We start from the raw sequence: 23,121 nt of genomic DNA, 5'->3' as shown, positions 1-23,121 counted from the left end.
ACAAACAACCATAACACAACTAACAACATAAATAATAATATCAATATTGATGATAATAATAATAATAATAATAATAATAATAATAACCCGCCTTACTTTTCTCAAAACACTAATAATATTCTAAACTTCCCTCGAAATACAGATTTCAATATCTCTATACAGATTGAATCTACTATTGCTAATTATAACAACCTCGAATTAAACCACAATCCTAACCCAAATCCTAACAGAAATCCACAAACCATTAACACTATGTGAATACCAGGCAAGATATACACTTATATTGGTGCGACTTCAACTTTGATAAAGGTTAGAATGTCTAACCACATTTCTTCCTTTAATAATGAAATCACTGATAATAGCCAGGGAACTTCCCTAACCACTTTAATTAAAAAACTTAAATCTAAAAACATTTATTTCTCTATTAATTGAGCTATTCTTAAATAGCCAAAGTCTTATACCCTGCGTTCTTGGTCTTGTCACCTTTGCATATATGAAGCTATAAGTATAATTACTTCCCCCAAAGTATCAACATAATCAATTCCAAAAGCGAATTTATTTTCCACTGTATACACAATAAAAATTCAATATAACTAATTCGAAATTACTTAGTTTGCTTCTAAAACCTTAGGCTATAAATTTACTACATATAATAGATTTCTTTTATTCCTCTTCAGTATTTTTTTGTGGAACGAAAGGAACTGTTATATACTGACCCTGACAGTATATCTGCGTATATATATGTTTCTGTTTGCATATGTACATGTGTGAGTGTATGTACATGTATATATATGTGTGTGTGGGTATATGTGTATATATGTGCATGCATATAGGTATGTATGCATGTATGTCTGTGTACAATTACATATGTGTCTGTCCTTTGAGTATAAGTGAGTTGGCTCCTTTAGTCTCACTTCTTTATTATTTATTTTGTATATGTGTGTATATATGCATCTATACATTTGGATATATGTGTATACGGACGATTATACATTAAATTATAAAACTATAACTTATGATCTTTCAAATTTAAACTTCCCTCCCAATTTTAAATATATAAATTTTAATTATCATTTCTACATAATTATCTTTCTCTCACAATGACCTCACCTGATCTATATTTATCTGTTCATAAAATAGATTGACAATGTTGTTGTTTTTTTTTTTACTCGTCATCTACCCGCTTTTTTCTCTCCTTTTCTTACCACTATGTCTATTTTTCTTTCTCTCCTCTTTTTTTCAGTTTATTATTTTCTTTCCCTTCTCTTTTCTTCATTTTGTTTTTCATTTTCCTTTTTTTTCTTACTCCCACTTTCTCAATTTTAATTTCAATTTTTATTGCTATTCATTGAGTCTTCATTTCATCTCTTCCATTTGATAAACGGACTGTGATGTTTTCTATTTCCACACTGCCTTTTCCTGCATATTTTTAAAAAACTTTTTTTTTTTTTTTAAATTGGATTTTACTTCTCCGTGATCTGATAGATTTTCTGGAAGTATGGATTTACTCTGGACATCTGTAATTCTATTTCCCATTTTTATGGATTTTTCAATGGACTTTATTGGATTTATCTTGTTCTTCCTGAATTTTACCTCCTTATTCAATGGGTTTTTACCGTATCCTTTTATAATCATTATGAAACTTTATATAAACTTTCACTAACTGCTAAAAACGTTTTTATGCTAATATAATTCATATTTGTAGCCTCTTTTTATTGGATTAATCTGCAGAATTTATTATATATTTTGCAAACCTCTTTTCTCTGATGAGAAGGATTGCATTTTTCGAAACTCCGTAGAATAAGGTCGTTCAAGTTTATCTGTACTCTTTGTTGTATAATTAAAAATTCTGTATACCTTCTTTACAGGTTTTTAACGATTTTTAAAAAATTTGAATTAATTTTCATTAAGATTTTTCAATTATATATATATATATATATATATATATATATATATATATATATATATATATATATATATATATATTGTAAAATTAAAATTATTTTTGTTAGTCCTTAGATCCATAACTTGCGAACCCTGAAGAGAGTTAAACCCCACCATACTTAAGAATCCACAGATTCAAGATTGTTTTCTTTTTGTTTTGTTTTGTTTATTACTTATTATTTAAATCAATATTTTCTGAATAAAGAAAAGAAACAAACAAACAAGAAAAGCTACAGTCCAAACTACAGCTGTTCCGAGCTGAATTCTACCTGGGAACATCTGTTGACCTACTGGCAACAGTTATTTATTAAAATGACTCACTAGTTGAGGGGATATAGGTAGATGTGTATGCACACACACACATATATTCTAAGAAAATCTATCTTTTTTTAGTAAGCTTTGCTTAAGATTAATAGTCATGTAGTAATACTTATATACTAATACTTAGTACATAAAGGTTCTGCCTATTCTGGACAGGTTTTATACCTTAAAGACAGAATCTTTTTTTTCTCCCATTTTTTCTAAGTCAGTTTCTAGGAGATTACCAGTCGGACATATATCAATAGAAACTGGAGTTGAAATGAAAATACCCCTCTCTCTCTCAAAACAACAACCACAACAACAAAAAAAAAACAAAAAACAAAAAAAAAAAAAAAACGAAGAAGATCATAACTTAAAAGTGTAAGTACTTAGAATTTTCTTACACATTTTGAATTTCATGATTTTTTTTTTTTTTTGGAATATGAATCTGGGAAATTACAATCTTTGAAGTAAAGTTGGAGCTCTGATAGCAGCACGGTACCAAATGGAAGGGTAAATTTGAAATGCTAAAAACTTATACAATCGAAAAGGGGATAGAAGAATGAAAACATTTTTATTGTTTAACTGAATATTATTAGACTTAACTTAAACGTGATGACATTATTACAATGAAATGATAGAAGTGATGACATTATTACAATGAAATGATAGAAGTGATGACATTATTACAATGAAATGATAGAAGTGATGACATTATTACAATGAGATGGTATACACAACAAAACAAAATGTGGTCAAAGACAAATATCCAACAAATAAATGTTACCAAAAGCAAGATTCTGTTTTTACTGTTCAAAAGAATTTGTGTGTTCAATCTATTTCATTAGGACTGAAAATAATAATGGCTGCCATAAACCCCACACGAGGGCCCTTGATAATAGCTAAAAAAATCGAAAATGAAACAAAATACTGGTAGAAACCCACCCAATAAATATTACCGTGACATTCATTGGGTGGGTTTCTGCTAACGTTTTGTTTCATTTTCGATTTTTAAGCGATTAGTGAGACTCTCTAGGTGACGTCTCATGTTGGCTATTTTTCTCGTTCCAACTTAAGACTCGGCCCTACTTGTGTTTCAAACTAAATAAACACTTTAAAATAAGTTAAAACACACACAAAAAAACTATCTAGGTAGATAGAAGAGTAACTTATCTTACCTATATAGTTGTTTTTTGTTGTTGTTGTTGTTTTTTTTACCATTTTTTTTTTCATTTTGTTGCCTATACTGCAAAATGCCCTGATATCAATTATTACAATGCACAGACCTTAAAAAGAAAAGAAAGAAAAGTAAGATTATTATAGCCGAATTTAAATGACATTTTAATTAATTAAATGGTCTGAAATCCACGGTCGACCTTTCCTTGCTGCAATAATGACCTTTATCTTCAATAGCTAAAAGAGAAAATGTTTCCACTCTCATTAATATTAAATAAATTAAAATAAAAAACAAAAATTGTCTTTTTAAAAATTAATTATACATAATAATTAATGTACAGGAAGAAAGAAAAGGTAGACAGTGGATTTGAGATCATTTTTTTGGATTGTGGAGGTTTTAGTGTCTTAAATTCACCTTTCAATTTGATATCGTGCTGCTATTAGAAACCCATAAGGTTTTTAGAATTAAATTTAAATTAAAAAAAAGGGGGAAATGATTTCATACTCATTTTTTATCATGTTATTATCTGTCAGCCAAAACGTCGAAGTTGAATCCACTCATTTAGCCTGATGATTTTCTTTGGGAATGAAGCACAAGCGTTTCTGTGAAGCTTATTCGCTGTAAGAGTTTACAAAACAATAAAATTCGCTATGGAATAATTTTATTTGTTCAATTTAAATTTCTTTCTAAAAGAACCTTACTTAAAAATTGTGACATTTTTTGTTTATTTATAACTTATTAAGGCCACAAGCCACTTGAGGATAGAACTTAATGAGACGTAAAGATAGTAACCAAAGTAAAAGATGAGGAACACGCAATCTAAGTACTAACTGTTTGATTAATTATGAGTCAATTTATGACAAGCATTTTGTTGACATGAGATTTGAAGGCGACGAACAGGTTGTAATCTGCAGGGCATCAGTCCCACTGGAATGTGTCCCACTGACGCCAAACCCTTGCAAAGGAGCCCTTTCCATAGAAATTTCACCTTATGCTGTTTTATATGGAGAGAAAGGGAAGTTTTTTAGGGGTGTGGTAGGAAGACGAATTCTAGCTGTAATTTTTTTTTCTAATCTCATGTTTCTACACGTGCACCTGTTGATAAAAAATATTGAGAATATCGATTTTTGCACCCATCCTCTATCATCACCACTGAAACAAAAATGAACTGTGTATATTACGAATTAAAAAGATAAACCAAATTAAAATTTAAAATAAATTAAAAATATATGAAACTGCAAATTTTTAGAGTTCATGTGAACTAAGTTTTATTCTGCAGACTGCATTATGGTCGTCTTTAAATAGAATAGCAACAAATGTTTGTCATGAATTGTCTACATACGTAATCCTGTTTTACTCGATCTTTCATGTATGTCATTCCTCCTCCCTCCCCCGCCCCCGCCCCCTCTCTCTCTCTATATATATATATATATATAACATCTCTCTCTCTCTCTCTCTCTCTCTCTCTCTATATATATATATATATATATATATATATATATATATATATATATATATATATATAACATCTAAATGATTACTTTAAATACAGTTCCTGATTTCAAAAAAAGAAAAACTAAAAGATTCATCTGCCTTACTTTTAATGCTAGGTTTATTTTTGGTGTCTTTTCAATTCAATAGAAATCCTCCTAAATTTGCTGATGAGGAGACCGTGCTTACCAAAAAAACTATGTATAATTGTTCTACGTGACTTCATGTATACCACAAATAAAAAGCACGGATTTCCGAAACGATCGTACAGATAATTAACTTTGTTGTTGTTCCTTCTTATGAAACTGATTTTTAATTTAATTAAAATTTGATTTTTAAATTTAAAAATTTTTTTTTTAATTTTTAAATTATAAATCACATTACTTAATATATATATATATATATATATATATATATATATATATATATATATATATATATATATAGATCTATATGTATAGATATAGACAGATATATATGTGTGCGTATGTATGTATGTATGTATGTATGTATGTATGTATGCGTGTGTATGTGTATGTATATCTTTTTTCTATGTATATATATATATATTTTACTACATATAGATGTGTGCATGTGTATTATGCATATATATATATATATATATATATATATATATATATATATATATATATATATATATATGCATATATATTACCCCTTTGATTTACCCTTATATGTTGTACGTACTTATAATCTCTATTTACCATTTTATCCTATTCCTCCATTCTCATTTCATTTCTAAATGTCATTAAGCCAATTTTTTTTCTATATTTGCATTTTGTATAATTCTGATCCTTCTCCTCTTCTGATGAGGAACATCTAAATAGATTTTTTTCTAAATATTCCCCTTAACATTTCCTTATTGTTTTGATGATATAATAAAGTTATATATAATTTTTATTCTCCATTTTTCATTGAATATATCTGTATATAAATAAAAGTGAAAGTGTCTGTGTACATTTCCCTACGCAATAACTCTGTCAATTTTTAGTCTACAGACTCGAAATTTGATATACAGGGTACTGAGATTTGAGAAAATCGATGTGATCGTTTTTTTGCCAGAAATTTGGCGATTTGACCTTTGAGAACTCTACCAAACTCCTCCGACAATTTTGGGTCTACACACTTGAAATTTGAGATATAGGTTCGTTGAACATGGATCTAACTTAATAACTTGAGTTGAGCCCTAAACAATAAATTTTAAGGGGTCATAATAGGGGTCAAAGTTTTAAAAAAAATTGACCGCTTTTTTTTTTTTTTTTTCTCTTAACATACACCTCCAAATACCCGGGCAACGCCGGGCATCCATGCTAGTATATATATATATATATATATATATATATATATATATATATATATAGTGTGTGTGTGTGAGAGAGAGAGAGAGAGAGAGAGAGAGAGAGAGAGAGAGAGAGAGAGAGAGAGAGAGAGAGAGAGATGTGTATGTGTGTGTTCTTGTGTTCCTGTATTCATGTATAATTGTGTAATGTGTCTGTTGATTTTGATTTTTCTTCCTTTGAAGATTGTAACGTTGGGTATGGGGCAGCCAAACCAGCTGCCAACATTGCACTGCTGTTTTATTGAAACCAACCGAGAGCTCTTTTTAGTATCCTCGTTGTTACCTTGAGTGCAATTGTCTGTATCTCTTTTGCATTTGGTTCACCAGGAATATTAATTAGGTAGGTTCCAGGTTCTTCTTTATAAAGCTTGGTGGCACCTATAATAACTGGTATGATTGATATCTCCCTAGATTTCAGTTTCTTTTCATATCATACATGAGACCCTGATATTTGATCTGTTTTTCTCTTTCAGCTCTGTTCAGACTTCCATCATTAGGGACACTCACTTCATTCAACCAAGGTTGCCACTCTCTCTGATTTATTCCATATAACTATGTCAGGTTTCACAACAGCATTTTCAAGGTAGGTGGCTGTAGGGATTATGTGGTCGTAATGTATGGTATATAAGTCATTTCCAACTGTTCATAGGACTTGCTGCTACACTGGATGTTTAATTTTTTACAGATGGTTCAGTGGAGGTACTTATATACTCCATCATGTCTTGCTGTGTAGTAGCCATTCCCCAAAAGAACCTTGCAACTTGATATCAGATGGCTCACACTTTCCAATTCTGTGTGGCAGAATCTGCATTTGTTGTCATTACTGACACCTGCCATCTTCTTGAATGCATTGGTCATCAATCCCTGGTCTTGAGCAACCATTATAACCCTTTCCTGATTGTGGTGAAGGGCTCCCCTCTTCAGCCAGTCTGAGGAGTCTTCTTTGTCTATGTACTCCTGGGAGCCCCCCCCCCCGTGTGCGTGCCTTTGTTGGACAGGTGTCTTTGTCCTGTGTGGTCGGTTTGTTATTCTCCCTTTCCCAGCGTGTTTGAATCTCTGACCCGGTTTTTGTCTTGTCTGTTTGGCACGCCTGGTGTCAAGTTTTGTAATTCATCTTTAATTCATTCTTGACACAATAACTCCCAATCCTCCACCCGATATTCTAAATCTAACTTAGATGTATTGCTCTTCCTTTTTCCTTTTTTTTCTTTTACTTTTTCCCCTTCATTCTCTCTATTGCCACTTATTCATTTTTCCCTCTTCTTCGTCTGTACTTTTACCCCTCTTTTAAAATTTTTAATTTTTAAATTTTTCTCTGCTATTATTGTCATCATTTAACCAACCTTTAAATTTGAAAGCTGGATTCTTTTTTTATTACACTTTTCTAATTCTGTTGCTATGTATACTTCTGTATTACTAGCCCAGGATTGAATGATGATCAACGAATATTTCACGCTTCTATATTTTTATTGTCATCGAATTCCGTAAAATCGCCCCGGGGGGGGGGAGCTTCACATGCCTCCATGCAGTAACTTAGTTCAAAATATATGTAATTCTATATTACACTCTACAGAACCTACTGTTTTTTTTTTTATAAAATCATTTTATATAAACTTATTTCCAGTTAACGAAAAAAAAAAAAAAAAAATCAAGAAATTTTTGTGTGGGGTTTGAACCTACGGACCGTCATGCAAAAGAAAAAAAAAAAAAAAAGAAACACGCAAATTTTCAAATCTTATAAAATTCTTTGCAGTTAATAAAAAAAATTAATTAATTTACGTGCGGAGTTTGAACCTACAGACCACATCATGCAAAAGAAAAAAAAAACAAAAACAAAAAACAACATGCTATCAACTTACCCACTGTAGAATTTTCACGGCCTGTTGTTCTATCCTTGTTGCTAAGCAACGACATGGAAAATAGCTTTACCGGTGATAGATAAATTAAAATAACGGTTTCGATTATCGATTATCGGTAATTATCGGGGGTATTCTGAGACAAAACTTAACTAAGATCATCCCCCGGACTTATCCACTAAAGTTCTGTAAATTTTAAAGAAAATCTGTCCAGCCGTTTCGGAGTCTATAACGAACGAACTCACACACGCACAGAAACAAAGTTGCATTTATATAATTGTAGAGATTTTCTTATTTTTAATCCATTCTCAATTTTCAATTGTTTTTGAGGTTTCTCTTGAACTTCGAATTCAATTAAAGGTTTTTCTCTAATATTGAATCTGAAATCTGGATTTTTGTATTTTGGATGTGCTCAACTTTCGTTCTGATTACACATTTTTCTTCTAGATTTTATTTAACCTGACTTTACCTGCTTTTGGAATTACTTTACTGACCCCCTCCCCCACACCACCACCTTAAATTTTTGGAAGTGATCTGAAATATGTCTCTTGTCTGATACAGCAAATTTATATCCCAACATAAATCTTTACTTTGATGGGATCGAAACTCACAAATTCTTGGAATTGCACTAATTATCTTCCCGTTTCGAGAATTCCTATCTGGATCTTTTTATTTCCACATCGATTCACAGGATTCTACCGGTATTTTAAGAATTTTGCTATGCTGTACAAATACTTTCAAGATTTACGAGGATTGTACGAATACTTGATTCTCCATGCATTTTTAATTTGTAAACAGTTGCAATATTCTTTGTTTTCCGGAACCCTAAACATATTTTATATTATTTTATATTATTTCATATTATTTTATATTATTTTATATTATTTTTGAAATGTTTTGAACACTTTTTCTTCACTTTCAGATATTTTTATTTTTATCAATTTATATATGTATTTCCATATTCCTTTTTTACTGTTTCTATCTTCTCTCCTTCTTTTTCCACTTTCTCATCTATCTTCCTTATTTTTTCTTTTATTATTGGCTCTTCTTTAATGTTCCCAATTATCTCATAGTGGACGATATTTTTTTACTATTACCTACATATATACTACCTTTTCGATTTACCTTTATATATTGTATCTACTTTTAATTATTTCATATATTATCCTATTCCTTCACTCTCATTTCATATCGAAATATTATTAAGCTAGTTTTTCTATAGTTACATTTTGTATAATTCCGGTCCTACTCCTCTTCTGATGAGAAGCATTTTGCTTCGAAATGCCATTACCTCCCTTAACTTTTCCTTATTGTTCTGATGATATAATCAAGTTATATATAACTGTTATTCCTCATCATTCATTTAATACACACACAGATATATATATATGTAGTACCAAAGATGTGTATATATATATATATATATATATATATATATATATATAAAAATAAATAAATAAATATATATATATATATATATATATATATATATATATATATATATATATATACATATGTACTAGCAAAGATATATATGTACTAGCAAAGATACACATGCTTTGCGCAAGACTTTGCTGTGCACTTAGTTACCTGCTTTGTGGGCACCCTTGCAGTAAGTGGATCTTGTAAGAGCAACTATTTCTTAAGGTGTTTAAAATTTTTTAACTGCCTCAGAATCATGATTGGGGATCCGATTTTGCGATTTGCATTTTGACCTATGTTAGGGACCACTATGAATACACATTTCATCAAGTTGAGGGGATGGGGTGGAGGATGATGATCTGATTCACATTCACAAGAAGCGCTATAGTGGTGGATCCCAGGATGGTGGCGAACCCCAACTTGGTGTGCACTATCTCTAGGTGTAGGAGTTTATGAAGTACTGCACCAAATATGATCTTAACCTTTGACATGAACAAATCGTGATGCTAAAAGTTTCTGTGAGTCAAATGAATGATAACAAAGCTCCAGGAATGAATGACATAAGAGCAGAGATTCTAAAGAATGGCGGTGTGAAAATGGTTGATGTCCTGGAATGTATGGGGAAGTGAAGTACCTCAAGACTAGAGAGATGCGATACTTGAGTAGTAGTACAAAAAGGGTTTGAAATTGCAGCAATTTTAGGAGCATATCTTTGCTGTCTGTTGTTGTAAAGGGTTATTCTAAATAGATTAGCCCACACAATTGTCAATGGAATACTACCAGAATCACAGTGTGGTTTTCCTGTGAGCCGAACACTCTATAAACACAAATTAAAACTTCTTGAGGGCTTCCATCAATGGTGCCCGAGCCAGATACTTCATATCAAATGGCAGTCCTATGTCTCAGATACAGAAGTATTAGGGAAAGCCGGGCTACTTAGCATTCAGTGAATGGTAAGGAAAAGTTGTCTCTAATGGACTGGTCACATTGTGCATATGATGGTCGTCCATCAAGGCAATTATTCTATAGCGAAATGTGGGAAGGAAAGAGAAGTGCATCAAAACCAAAGAAGAAATTTAAAGACAATAAAATCTTATTTGAAACAATCTGGATTATCTGTGGACCAATGGGGAAAAAATGGCTCTTGATAGAAGTAAGTAGTGAAACCCGGCTGACAATAGCATAGAATCATTTGAGAGTAGCCGTATGCAGTAAAACGCTTACAAACGTTTGATTCACAAAGGAAAACAGGGTCAAACACCTGATCCACAAAGTCACCACGCAAACTGTGACATATGTGGAAAATTGTACTTATTTTTTGCTAGTCTCTAAAGCCATTTTGTACAAAACCTATCTTGCCCTCCCCCAATAATGTAACTGCAAACAAAACTGAGATGCGCATATTCTGTGGCAAAATCTGTCGCAGTTTGGTAAACCTGAAGAGTCATCTACAAACACATACAATTTGAGGGGCGAGTAAAGGAGGGAGTGAGAGGACATGAAATAAAGGAGGTGATTGCACTCAAAAGCGAAAGGGCAGCCACCATGTATATGTGCATGTGCTGTGTGCATGTGTATATTTTTAAGAGTTTTATGCTTTGAAAATTTATATATTTTAGATATTTCTTCCACCATGCATGTACTTTTTAATCGGCACTTTTTATCCATACAATTTTCCTGATATCATTATATCCACGGAAGGTACTCGACTAAGCTCCAATCTCAGTTTCTTTTTGTAAGTCATTTACAGTCAGAACTCATATTCTATGAAAACTGCGAAAAACTTTTCTTTCTTCCTCTGTGTTTATAATATCAAGTGGAATTTCCATGAGCAGAGTTTTTTCCAAAAGATTTCCACCTGTATAACACATCACCACAAGACTGCTTCCCTGCAGGCTACAATATAATTGTCTTTAAATCCAACATCAACAAATATTTGCAACAAACTATCCTCGTATGTAATCAAACTTTGTTCATTTCATTCATTATTCTCAATTTTACTCTAGCCTTATTCATCTTCCTACTACAACTTCCAAGAACTTTCCTTTCTTCCTCCGAGTACCTAATATCACATGGAAAAGCCATGTGGTCTGATCTGACGATATACTTAGTTATATTTTTGGAAAAAAGGGTTCCAGCAGAGTGCGCTAATATAAGGAAAAATTTCCAAAAAATATATATATATATATATATACTAGCAGGACCTGTTAACTGGCATTGCCCGGTGGAAGCATGCCCCCTCCTCGTAAAAAATTAAACTAACCTCCTTATGTTAAGAACGTCATATGGGATAGACACGACTAAAAGGTCAGCTTTCGGAATAGACACCCTCATTTTATGAGGGGGGGGTGGACTGTCCAAGTATTTACCCCAAGTTCAACTTTGATATATGTTGTCAGCATACCCACTCGCAAAGACTATAAACCAAAAACAAAATTGATGGTCCATGCGAGAGCGTAAAAAGGTAAAATTTGGCCTCAAAAAGGCCGATCTGGCAATCCTTAGAAAATCCAAATTTTCAAAACAAGATGGCGGCCTCAATTGTTGTACATTTAGGCTAATAAAAAATGTTGAAAAAATAGTAAAAATTAAATTTTTTCGGGTTTTATTTCAGCCTTAGGGTCTAATGTGTTTTATATGAAAATAATTTTTATAAATTTTGTCAGTCAAATAATTTACGCCGCTGAAATACACATTTGTCCACCAAAGCTTTTCCTGATTGAATGACGTGATTGTTGGACACTCAAAGTTCGATTCTTTGTTTTTTATTATTAGAACAACAGGTAGAATAGGAATATTATTGATTCTTTTTAATTTAGAGTTAACAGATCGATTTTTTTAATATGTGGTTTTAAGCAAAAACAATATTACTTACTTAATTGTCATGTCGAAAATTATAATATATTCAAAAATTACGAAAATTCGATTAGAAAAGCTTTTGTGTTTTCAGTAAAAAAAAACAAACAAAGTATATCACTATGGTCTGAAAAAGTACATCAGTCATTTAAGTGGCGAAAAGGGGGATAAGTATGTTCCCCGGTATTCGCAATCTACAAAGTGTTCGAATCTAGGGAAAATGCAATTTCCCTCAATTTTCTGTAGAAATTACTTTTAACTATAAATAATTTTCTACTCTATGAATTTTTGAGTATATTACTATCTACGACGTGACAATTAAATTAGTACTGTTACTTTTGTGTAAAACCACATATTACAAAAAAAAAAAAAAAAAATCGATTTGTCGACTATATTAACAGGCACCATAACTTTGCTTCTGAACGTTTCTTCATTTTTTTTTACTTCTTTCTTACATAAAAAAAAAAGAAAAAAACAGACCCTCACATCACCACCATCTTCAATCCTTTTTCTATGGTTTATGCCTTTGTTTGAATCAGCAGCAGCAGTTAGCAAATGTTATTTTCACATATCGACTCTTTATTGAACAAAAGCTCAAATCAGCAGTTTCTTGCAACCAACGAAGATAAAAAATAAATAAGAAAAGAAAAAAAAAAACAAAAAAAAAACAAAAACCCAACTCAAATCTCAAAACGTCGTCTACATTAAAAGCATATTTGAATTTCAATATTGTCAACTGTAATAGATCTGATAAAAAAGGTTATAGTCAAGATTGCTCTTTTTTACTTTCGGTTTCTGCTCCGCAGACGGGACAAGCAAAATATGGTCCCTTTTGCAGAGGGCCGAAAGGCGTGAAGTTGCTAATTGACCGTACAACTAATCAAGGTAGACACAAGGCAAAGAGGTAACGGCTATAGCAAAGGAGGATGACCGGTTAAAGACGATGTGTGTTTACCAAGAAAAAAAAAAAAAAAAAAAAAAAAGAAATAAAATCTACGGCAATGGATTCAGGATGAGACGGATCAAGAACAAGCGTCTCCCGAAGTTGAGATTCTTGGGGCCTTGAGAAACTGGTAGCCGGACGTCAGTGGGCACTGATACAGATAGCCGAACAACAGTGGGCACTTGGTGGAGCACTGGAGCAGGTAGCTTGACGTCAGTGGGTGCTGGTACGGGTAGCTGATTCATGATACAGGCTCTACGACTAGTGATGGTATCGCTAAACAACGAATGTATAATTAATTTCACAACCCGACCGTGTATCGCTAAACCGACTTTTCAGAAGTTGAACCATTTCACAATACCCGACCGCACGTTGCTAAACAGATCTTTCAGAAGTTGAACGAATTGAGTCACGAAACTCTGCCTTAGCCACCATACGCTTCAGATCTTTCATCTACTGACTATAACTTTTTCAAGCATTTCGACAACTTTCTGCGTGAGAAATTTTTCAAAAACTTTAGCGATATCAAAAACGCCTTCAACGTTACTGGCGAAAATACATGTGTTTCTCGGGGACAAAAGTGTGTTGATGCTGATGGTGCTTATTTTGTTTAAGAAATTTTCGTCCACCTGAATTTAAAAGTTAAAAACCGCAAGAACTTTCTTGTCATTGCTTACAGTTAAAAGTACTGTTATGTTGGGGGGAGGGGTTTAATTCGATAGGATAATTGTGATATAGAATGGATAAGAAATAATGAGCGCTATAGAATACAGGGTTTATTTTCAAAAGACGCCATGACAACAAGTGTACAAGGGAAGTAACTCTTCCTAACTTCCGATTTGTCTAAGGGACTTAACTAACACAACATCTCCCTTCTTCAATTGAGAATGAGCTCACCTTATTATTTTATTCATTCATTTATTTATTTATTATTGTTTACAATTCGTGGGAGAATATAGTATTATTAGTGTAATAGTGTGGTGGGCTCTATAGGTCAAGTCTCCGTGAAATCTTTATACGTCTGCAAGATCTTCTTGTCTCGAGGGTAGATATACAGGATCCATTGGCGTGTAATTCACTAGCCAGCTGCATTGTATGTGTAAGTAATGCCTGGCCCTCAGACGCCTTCCCCTGGCTAAGATATGGGTATGACCTGCTCTGAGGTGTGCGTGTTGTTAGGAAACTTCTCATGTGCGGCTCCACTTACGATGCACTTACTCGAGATGCATGCGGTTATTCAGATCTGCCCTAAAATATTGAAAAGCTTCTTTTAGCTGGTCTGATGAGTTGTCTATTCCTTCGGTAGATGTTACCACTTTGAGACTTGACTATGGATGATCTTGTTACAGTGGTAGGAAGCAGAATGATTCCAGGCTCCTTTGTTTTCTCATGCTGGACATAGATTTTCTGCCTCGCATGTAGAGGTGGTGTTGTCTGTTATGCTGCTTGTCATAACAGTTCTTTGATCCCTTCTTGTATTGTTGCAGTGCTGTGTTCTTGTCTGCTTGGATACTTGTATTCGTTGGCCATTGAACAATTCTGATGGAGATTTGATGTTTGCAAACATGGGTATGGCTCTATATGCCATCATTGGTAGATAACTGTCTTATCTGGTTTCGTATGCCTTTAGCAGTGTTTTCTTGCATATTCCAACCATCCTCTTGGCAAATCCATTAGATTTCGGGTAGTGTGGAGATGATATCTTGTGCAGAAAATTGTATGATCTGGAAAAAACCTTAAATTTCTTGCTTGTGAACTGTGGGCCATTGTCTGAATATAAAATTTCTAGTACACCTCGTTCCTCAAATATTGCCTTTATATTTTTGATGACAGCTGCTGCTGCTGAGGTGGAATTGAGGTGTCGTTTGAATGGACTTTGATTGTACTGGTCCACTACAAGTATATATTCCTTTCTAGCCATAGGAAACAAATCTGTGCTGACATAGTGTCAAGAGATAGCTGGTGCATCGCTTTGGCAGGAATACTTGCCTGATATTTTTGGCAGGTGTGACAATTAAGCACTCTGTTTTCTGTGTCTTTGTTCATCCCTACCCAGTATACAATTGACCGGGCTCTTAGTCTGGTTTTCTCAACTCCTTAATGTGATGCATGAAATTCTTCCAATATACTTCTTTGTAGGGAGGCTGGTATTATGATTTTATTGCTCTTTAGCAAAATACCATCTTGAAGATTGGTCTCATCTCTAAAGTTCCAAAACGGTAAGAGGCAGCTTCAGCAGTCAGTTCGATTTGTAGGCCAGCCAGACATTACCATATTTGCAAGTTCTTTTAGTCATGGGTCTTGCAGTGTTCCAATCCTGATGTTCTTTATTCTGGTTGGTGAAAAATTGAGGTAGTTCACCATACTGTGGACATTAAGGTCAATTCTTTCAATGTGCCTGCTAGGCCTAGGTGATACTCGTGATAGGCAGTCCATAATTGGTATTGTTTTCCCTAGAATATAATTCATAATGAAATCGTATCGTTTCACTTTCAGTAGCATCCTTGCAAGTCTTGATGCGATAATTTTTAAAAAAATAGAAAAGCACATGTCACTACTTCTTCATTATTTCCAATTTGATTCGTTTTGGCAAAAAATATGTCCTTGTAATCCCATTCTTGACACCATGTTATGTTGGGAGGTTAATTCAATAGGATGGTTATGATACAGAATGAATAAGAAAGAATGAGAGCTAAAGAATACAGGCTTTATTTACAAAAGACGCCATGATAGCAAGTGTACAAGGGAAGCAACTCTTCCTAACTTCCAATTTGTCCAAGGGACTTAACGAACACAAGTACCTTTGGTGCTTATTAACTGTATTTATTTTAATGTAGGTTCAAAATAATAGTCCGTTGTTTTTTGTTTCATTTATACAAGTTGAAGTTTCTGAGTTTTCTCTTTGTTGCTAGAAAATGGTCGTTGCTATTTTTAGCACATATGGTTGTAGTGTATTTCTGGGAGTGTCGAGTTTCAGCCGATGACTGTCTTTTTTTTTTATACAAACATAGGAGTGGTTAGCTGACCAACCAGGACAAAAGCTCTCATTGCCTCATATTAATAACGACTTTCTTGTTCGCTTAACTAGGAGTGTCAGAAGTCACCATTAAAAAAGGAGTGATTAATTAAACTCGCTATCTTTCGAAGCTTATAACAATATGAATAATGTAATTTAAACCTTAATTTTTTTTAATAAAAAGGAGCAAAGACCAAACAAAATAATAAAAGGGTTTATCGAAAAATATACAATATTTTTTTTTAATCGGTTTTCTTTAAAAACGATTTCATGAAATTCAACGAATTTTAGCTTAATCTAAATATAATAAATATATATAAATAAAAAAAATCACTTACCTATATAAAATACTAATCAATGAATGCTTCCATTCTTCATTTATGAGAATTTGTCCATATTTATATTTTATATTCCATGTATATTTTAAATAAAAGAATCTTTTTAAGCAACCATTTGAAAATACCGCCATTACGTAAGCATTAACCGGTGTTAGCAAGCCGGTGTTTCTTGTCTTTATTCCTGTTTTGAAATATGGATGGATAAAAGGGCTATAAAACGTAAAATAAAACACATACACGTGAGCTGTCAAGCCTTGTGTGTGAAAAAATATTGGTCACCGTATTTTACTTATCAGTTTTTGCCTTAAAAAAAAAAAACACTCGATGAATTTTCGATTTTTTTTCTTCTTCTCTCAAAGAAATACATGAGTTTTTGATTTAATCTATTTTATTTTTTTCTTTATGGAGTGAATTTTTTTTTAAATATCTAAAAAAACAAAAAACAAACATTGAATGAAATATAAAAAAAATTGTCATAATTCTACGAAATTTTCTGGACAATATGACAAGATTATAAGGTTTCATTTAAAAAAAATTCAACGTGTTTTTTTTTTTTAAGTTTTAAAGTTTGGACTTTACAGGTAAATTTACAAATAACTATTCTTTTTTGTTTTGAATTAGCTTATTTTATTCATTGATCTTTTATCTTCAATTTGTGATATATAAATTTGAGGTGAGAAAATTAATTATTTTCATTTTAATAGACATTTCAAAATGGGAGAGGGATTTAAGAAAAAAACGCTTGTCTAGAATATTATATTCGGTTTATTGGAAAGAGCATAAATGTAAGTAAAGTCTATCTGGCAACGTTAGTATATAATAAAGATCAAAGTTTGTGTCTTTCTGTCAGTCTTCCTGTACATCTATAGGAATAAAAAGTATTAGACAAATCTTAAGGAAAATTAGAACATAGATAGGTGACACAAAAATTGGCTTATTATTAAGAAAAGCTAATTAAATGACAAATGGGGCAGACTCCCTCTTTTGAAATCAGATGTACCAATAAAAGTTGCTCTTTAACTTTTTACTATACCGTTACATGTGATGTAAAATCCCTCTTCAGTCTCAACCCAAGCTATGGCTGGTTATCTTGCTCGCAGAAAAATTTGACAAAAAAGAATTTGTAGATTCGCATTTGTAAACAGACGTGACCAGTGGTTTGATGAAATTGAATTTTGAAATAAATCACCATTGAAACATGTGTGCACATATATATGCAGCCAATAATTTTTTGTATAAAGAAAAATATACAATAATACAACTTTGCTTGTCTCCATATATAATACTTTGATTGCAGAAATTCCCCTCTGGACCAAATTACCATAGGTTTGCAATAACAGATGCCATGTGCAGATTAATTATTTATTATATCATCTTATGTAATTTTAGAATGCTGTTTTATACACATTTATTTGTTATAATAAAATCCTACATTACATTTTATGAGAAACATCATCACAATCGTCAACATCTTTAGTTTAGCTCCTATTTTTCCCTCTAAATCTAAAGTCCTCTCACCGCCCCAGCAAGACCGGGAAGATATATACACATTATAACTATATTGCCCTGATACCCTTCTAAATCGATCATACACTCATCTACATACAATTAGCTTTCCACTTCCGATACAAAAAAATAATTTCTCCCTACTAACATTCCAGCTATTATCATTGGCTGAGACCATAAAAATCTAATATTCCAGAATAAGAATAAATACCTTCATACAAAAAACGAACACGTCAGACCTTTAAAAATATGGCCGCTCTCTCTATGCAAAACAATAGCTTTATGAATATTAAACCAAATACAAAATTATTAAACGCTCATAATCATAAAGTTACATACTTATATCTTCACATTTACGTGCAATTACTGCCTTAAAAAAAACAACCTGTGGAACAAAATACATACCATTTTCGGATAGCATTGTTTTTTCCTTTTTTTGCTTACAATTATACTGAGGAAATGACAATGGTGCTATTTCTTTTTTGTTTTTGGTTTCGCTTTTTTTATAATAGGCCGTTTCATTCTTCATACGTTTTTTATTTACATTTTTTTCGATACCTTTGCATGCATTAACATTGCGCATATACCCCCCCCAAAAAAAGTAGACAACCCTAAAACATAACATTTTTATTCATGATTACCAATGTTCACTTTGCCTTTTTCTGCATTAGCTGCTTAGAATTCAGTTGACGCCCCAACAGCGTTTGATTATAGACAAATTAGAAACACACTTTCCTGTAACATGACAACTATTTTTCCTTATTTGCACCTCAGGAGCCTGACAGCGATTATCAAGGTTAAATATGGAGCAAATATTCTGATAAATCCACGCACCCATCCCTTCCCCACTCACAGGAAGGGGTGTTTATTCCAAGAGCCATTCTTAATATGGGAATGTTGCGGATGACAGAGGAAGTTAGGAGTGTCCATTCCGAAAACCGTTCTTAACATGTTCCAAAAGTGATTCTTACCATGATGAGGTTGGGATTAAACAGCAGCAGCAACAACTACAACAACAACTGTACTTTATTGTTTTTATGAAGGGGGAGGGGCTGCTTGATTATAGACCATTTTTTTTAGATAAATCTTTATCTTAGATCCACCTACACATTTTCTTTTAAAATGACGATTTTTATAAGTTTTCCACTATACTGATTATCAAGTTTAAATTTGTGGCAAATATTTGGACGAGTTTCTATTCCGAAAGCAGTTCTTAACATGAAGAGGTTGGGTGTTGAGCAACAACAACAACAACAACAACAACAACAACAACAACAACAACAACAACAAACAACTGTACTTTAATTTTTCTACAAGAGGAGGGGGGCAATGCCGGTTAACGGGTCCTGCTAGTAATTAATATATACTAGAGCCTTTGACGGTTAAAACCAAGCAAAAGTTATAGACCGTTGACTTATAATAAGTGCTTTGTACCAAACCTAGGGTAAATGTGGTATTTAGTGACTAATTCATATTAATCCATATTAATGTCAAACTGTGCATCGAACGAATACCATAATACTTAGTTCGCTGGACCTTATCATAACAAAGCCCCATACAAAGTTTCAATCAAATCGAATTCCACTCTTCTGTTTTGTAATTTGTTTGATGCTTATCCTTTGAAATACACAGGTGAAATTTGACAGTTAAAAATAAATAAACAGAAAAAACTTTCTGATATATTTACGTGCTCGGCAAAACTGAGTAGCTACATCTGATTTTTAGGGAAAATTATTGAGTAGAATTTTAATTAAAACATAAACCAGTTGCATCGTATATTTCCGATTTTTTTTTAAACATAACGTAATCCCAATAACAAGGAATATGTTAGCACGTATTTTGTGTGATTAACCAGCTAATTAAAAGAATTAAAATGATTTGGAGGGAAATAAACCAATTCAAAAAACAAGCAATATTATAACATGTATTTTGTGTAATTAAGATATATATTTAAAAACATGCCTTAAGGAACCACACTTAATTAACTCAGATTTAGCATAATAGTATGTGTGTGTGTGTGTGTTAAAAATAAAGACAAAACACATTCCTTGTAAAAACAAAACGAATCCATAAAACGCCTACAAGACTACACCCACATCCACCCTCCTGCACCGACGAACTAATCTATTTTTCCAAGCAATTTTCACAGCATTTTCTTTAAAAGTGAGAATTATGTTATTGCCAACTTCATATCAGATGTACTTCAAATATTGAATCAGCTTCCTAACTGCTAATACTTTGTTCGCCCCTTTCATTATGCACGTTTCGTCATGGATTAGTAGTTGGCAAGCTATCCGACTGTCATGTGTTTAATCCCTATTTACTCAGTACTCTATATCGCTGGCCTTGAGCCAAACTAGATTCGACATAGCAAATAATTGTTCTTTATTGAAAATCTGACAAATGTGCACATTTTTTATACTTGTAATATAATATGATTTCACGTAAATGTATTTTAGGTAAAAAAAAAAAAAATTCACTTTATCTTTTTTTACTTTTATCTTTTATTTTTTCTTTCTTATTTTTATTATCATTTTTTCTTTATCTTTTATTCTTTATTGTAATTTTATGGATCAACACATGCCACTCCCATTTCACCCTAATTAATTAATTAACTCCTATAACATATAGTACCTACTCCCTAAAGCATACTCCATGCCTCTATCACCCCATCCTAGTAAAGTCCCACTCCAGCATATGTAAAGTACCATCATTATCTAATAATCTCCTAGACAACCCTCTCCCACCTCTCTTATATACAATACACCTTTTGCTAGACGTCGCATCCATATCTTGTTACCTAGCACCTCTCCTCCTCTTCTGATGAGAAGCATTAGGCTTCGAAATGCCTGGCATAAAAAGCTCTCATAATCCCTGTACACTATATTCCCTTATTTCAAATTTCAAATTATCAATCAATTTATATACAGTTAAGATATATTTTTCTATTATCAATATATTTTCTTCTTGTATATATGATGGATATACAGCATAATCACGTTTGATACACCAGTTCGCGTCAGATCACTGAAGTTAAGCAACAATGAGCCTGGCCAGTATCAGATGGGTGACCATTTGGGACTTCCAGTTGCTGTATGTGCTCTCCGCTTGTTTCCAGTCATCCTGGACTTCTCCTTGCCACTGGCCACCAGCAGTGCAGATTCAGGAGAGGTGTGGTTTAAGATTGCGCAACCCTTGCCACACAATTAACACGCACAGCTTTTCCTACAGGGGGTATCCTTTGTCTTTTGAGACTGAATGAAGGCATCAATATATGATGGACTCTACCATTGATTTTGACGTACAAGCTTCCGCCACAAATGTTAAGTTGTTCAGAAATCCACGTAAATGATTTGTTTATAGTGGTGAAAGCTTTGTGTAGAACCAAATCACACTTTTTGTTATTACTGCTAATCCTTGTCGGTGCAGACGACTGCTACAAGACATAAAGTACAGTGCAGGTTTTTACATCAGAGTTACGTTCTCCTAGATGCATGTCTTAACAAAGATAATAACCTGGAAATTTCTACGACTTGGCACAGTACATACAATGCCTAGCTTTTCCACATGGTCACCCATCTGATAGCAGCCAGGCTCATCGTTGCTTAACTTTGGTGATCTGGTGAGAACCAGTATGTCAACATGATTGTGCTTTGTGCTGTATTGGATTATATATATATATATATATATATATATATATATATATATATATATATATATATATATATATATATACAAACACACACACTAGCTGGCAGCATTGCCCGGTAATGTAATACGCTTAAAAATGATATTTTAATTTATGCAGATTGCGTGTGTATTATTATAGAATCAATCCTCCATTGATTATTACATAATTTGCATGGTGGACTAATTCGCACAAAAAATAAAAAATAATGATAATGTCCTTCACCAAACTCCATCTGTGTTTGTTTACTATATCATATCGACTGATATTTGGGCTTGACGATGAATGCCCTGAAAAAGTCACTTCTGATTAATGTTTAGTTTTAAAATATGCAAACAAAGAAATGATTTGCGGCGATTTTAAATGGTACCTCTTCTTTTATTGTAAATTGAACTTGTTAATAAAATAAAATGGTGAGGTACACCCTCACCATTTTATTTTCATTTTTGAACAGGAGATCATTCGATCTGCAGTTGAATGTTCTACCACTAAGCTATATCTCCAGCTTATAATAAATCTGTTTTTTTTTAAAGAAGAAATGATTTGCTGATATTTTACTATCTCCCTTGCTGGTTTAACATAAAATATTCCTCTGTAAAAATTATTTGTTTTTATCTATAAGAGAGAAAAACTATTTTTAAGATCAGATTTTTTCGATTTTCGATATTTTTCAGAAGAATTTCTGTACAAAACATATTTAAGAACACTGCCAGACTTAAAAATTATCTTTGTGTGAATTTTGCAAAAGATAGGCTCTGCTGTTTCGCAATCTATAAGGAAGGAACTCACGCACGCACGCACACACACACACACACACAGTGACTTATATACTAGTGGGGGGACGCCCTACTTCATAAAATACGCTTAAATATGATATTTTAATTTGTCCAGGTTTCGTATATATTATTATGGAGTCGTGATTTCAAAAATAAAAAAAAGTATTTGTGTGCTATCAGCTAGAATCGAAACCGAAGGCAAACCTGTAGCATTCAAAGCTGGTGACGCAATCACTGTACCAATGTGGCATGCATATGAACTAATTAAAAATAAACTAAGATGAATGTACAAAATGTATAACGATTTTTTCAATTTTGACCCCTTAAAAACTATTTTAACCGGCTAAAATGGTCCATAAAAATAAAATCATTTGAGGCCCCTAGTGCCGTTCTGTACTTTTAATTTTGGAAGAGATAGAGTTTGAAAACATAGAGACAGACAGACAGA

The 23,121-nt window shown here is 32.7% G+C and overlaps 1 protein-coding gene across 2 annotated transcripts in view; it reads left to right on the top strand.

Moving 5' to 3' along the window:
- The first annotated feature begins 2,246 nt into the window (after nucleotides 1-2,246).
- Nucleotides 2,247-23,121, top strand: part of LOC145303554 (uncharacterized) — a 322,732-nt gene continuing 301,857 nt past the window's right edge. Inside the window, exons 1-2 of one of the 2 annotated variants that reach the window (XM_080145059.1) lie at nucleotides 2,247-2,625; nucleotides 6,746-6,855. The gene's annotated coding sequence lies outside the window, so the exon portion shown is untranslated. The remainder of the gene's footprint in view (nucleotides 2,626-6,745; nucleotides 6,856-23,121) is intronic. The other variant, XM_080145060.1, reaches the window with a different exon arrangement.

This window comes from Euprymna scolopes, chromosome 19 (assembly GCF_053919585.1).
Source record: "Euprymna scolopes isolate OS-2025 chromosome 19, ASM5391958v1, whole genome shotgun sequence".
Lineage (NCBI taxonomy): Eukaryota > Metazoa > Mollusca > Cephalopoda > Sepiida > Sepiolidae > Euprymna > Euprymna scolopes.
Note: the sequence above shows the minus strand (reverse complement) of the source record. Positions and strands in the feature narration are given on the sequence as shown.